Below are 2,882 nucleotides of genomic sequence, written 5' to 3' on the forward strand. Positions count from 1 at the left end.
TTGGTGTATTACCTTTGAAGGTCCTTTTGGATTCCCCAAGGAACAGGCATATTGTTGTATCCTGGGGCTTAGATAGCTCTCTTTTGAGAAACCGCTAGCTGGTTCCTCTTCCCCCCCCTCTCTCCTCCCTTTGTATATCCCCCCCCTTTTTCTTCTTCCTCGTCCCCCTCGGGCTTTGGTAATACATTATTTATTCACAAAAAAAAAAAAAGACATTCTTGGGTCGAGAATTTGAAATCAAGGACCTAAGACAGCTCAAGTACTTTCTTGGGATTGAAGTTGCCCGTTCTCCCAAAGGCATCTTCCTCTCTCAAAGGAAATATGTTCTAGACTTACTTTCAGAGATTGGTTTGTTAGGATGTCACCCATGTGACAGTCCTTTGGAGCCTACTATTGGACTACAAGAGAAGGATGGTGATCCAGTTGATAAGAAGCGCTATCAAAGGTTGGTGGGAAAACTGATATATCTCTCCCACACGAGACTAGACATTGCATTGGTTGTTAGTTTGGTCAGTCATTTCATGCATGATCCCTATTTTACCCATATGGCTGTTATTCTTCGTATTCTCCACTACTTAAAGTCAACTTCAGGGAAAGGGATTCTCTTATCTCCACATTATCATCTCCGCATTGAGGCCTACACAGATGCTGATTGGGGTGGTAACCCTGACAGGAAATCCACTTCGGGCTATTTTCTTTTATCGGAGGTAACCTTGTCACATGGCGAAGTAAAAATCAAAATGTGATGACTAGGTCCAGTGTTGAAGCAGGATTCCGTGCCATGGCCCAGGGAATATGTGAACTATTATGGCTTCAGAGTTTGCTCCAGGATATTGGTGGTTCTGTTCATCATCCAATGATGTTGTATTGTGATAACAAAGCGGCAATCAGCATTGCTCCCAATCCAGTGCAACATAATCGTACTAAGCATGTGGAGATCGACCGACACTTCATCAAGGAAAAGTTAGAAAGTGGACAGATCTGTATACCCTTTGTGAAGTCAGAAGATCAACTTGCAGATGTCTTCACCAAAGGGCTATGTGGAAAGTTGTTTCATCCTAGTTTAGTCAAGTTAAGCATGCATGATATATATGCACCCATGCCCAACTTGAGGGGAGGTTAAGTTATGTAACCCGATAAGGGTACTTTGGGCATTTTCCTTTGTTATTTTGCTTCTTTATTTCTCTCCTTAGCTCTCATAGTCGGCTATGGAGGGTATAGTTGTAATTCTGTCCTAATTAATGAAATCTATATAGAGGGACTGAGGAGAGACTCAACTCACTCAAGTCATTCTCTCATTCTCTGTTTAGCTAACGGAACAAAATTCATACATGAGAAATATATTTGAGATAACGCCAAAGAACTACCACCTATGGCCTAGCAGCAAAAGAATGAAAACAGACCCCCCCTTCTGACTACTAAAATAGATACAGTATCAAGAATTTATGGACAAAATCTTCCCTAAATAAAGTAGTAAGAACAAAAAGGAAAGAAAAAAAAAATCTTGAAAACTACTCCATAAGTCCAAATGAGGGGAATATTTAAATGACACCAAATCCGGGTCAAGCTAATGAGACTGAATTCACTTCTTGAGTTGCCTTGAGCCAGAAACGGAACTTACAGTAGTCGGAAGTTCTAACAAAATAGGAAATGAGACTAGTTTCATTAGAACATTAAGTCTTATATAAACTTATTTTCTTTTTCTTTTTTTTTAATTAAAAAAAAAAAAATTGTATTCCACAACTAAAATTAAAGTAAAAAATCAAGAAAGATAAGAGGGGAAAAGAAAACCATTACACTTACATCTGCTCCTTGCATATGCAAAGCAGTTTATGGTATGCCTCTGTGATAATACTGATATATTTGATATGGTCAGACCTCAATTCTTTTGAGCACCTTTGTTCAAGATACTTGGCAATCTACAGCAAAGAAAAGGAGACCAAAATAACCTCCAAGTAGAAGCCATTGATACGCAAATAACAAAAGGAGGTTAAATTATGTTGAAAGAAAGGAGTACCTTTGGAATTCGGAGGGGATTCTTGGCAGCATATTCACACAATTTAACAATTTTCCGTTCATTTGGAGCACCCTTCTACAAAATTACATAGCAAGACATCATTATCCTGGATGTTAAAAAGATAAGTAGGACTACTCTGTTTTTATAACACCATGTAACAAGAAGATAGATGTGTCTATCTCAAACAAGGATACAAGATATCCAACTTGACAACCCTACAAACTAGATAGGAAAACACATCTGTATATATACTCTCTCTCTATTTTTTATCTTGGAAAGTCAGTGTTTCTATCACAAAATCAAGTGGTTCCTTTCAATTCATAAGAGCTCAGAAGGAACCTTCCTCAGCCACTTACCTGTAGATATTTCAACCTTGCCTCAGCTACCTCATCAGTTGGATTAATCATCCTACATCAAAGGAAAAGGAAAGTAAAAATATAAGAGGAAACAGAGATTCCTTTTTCTTTTGTAAAAGGACATCAGAATCAATTTTATGTCTTGTATTAATCAGACTCTTGGTCCATTTGGCCAAGCAAACACGAAGTCCTATAGAAGGTTCAACCCAGTTACTTGATTCACAATATGATCTACCTGGCTTCAAGCTCCGAAATTTTCACAAGCAATAACTGCTCCCTTTCAGACACAGCTGTTTCAACCTGTCAATTGAGAAAATATAGAACAATTTGCACTTAACTTGCCCTCAAATGAGACATACATAAAGAGAACTATACCACATAATTAATATTAGAAAGAAAGAATTGAACAGTTCCATCTTGCTTCAGAGCTTATAGAGAGCATTGGAAAATAAAATTTCACATAAAGCTGCTATTGAGACCTAATATAATGGGCAAAGTCGGTATAGGAG

The sequence above is a fragment of the Telopea speciosissima genome, unplaced genomic scaffold, assembly GCF_018873765.1.
Source record: "Telopea speciosissima isolate NSW1024214 ecotype Mountain lineage unplaced genomic scaffold, Tspe_v1 Tspe_v1.0015, whole genome shotgun sequence".
In the NCBI taxonomy this organism is placed as follows: Eukaryota; Viridiplantae; Streptophyta; class Magnoliopsida; order Proteales; family Proteaceae; genus Telopea; species Telopea speciosissima.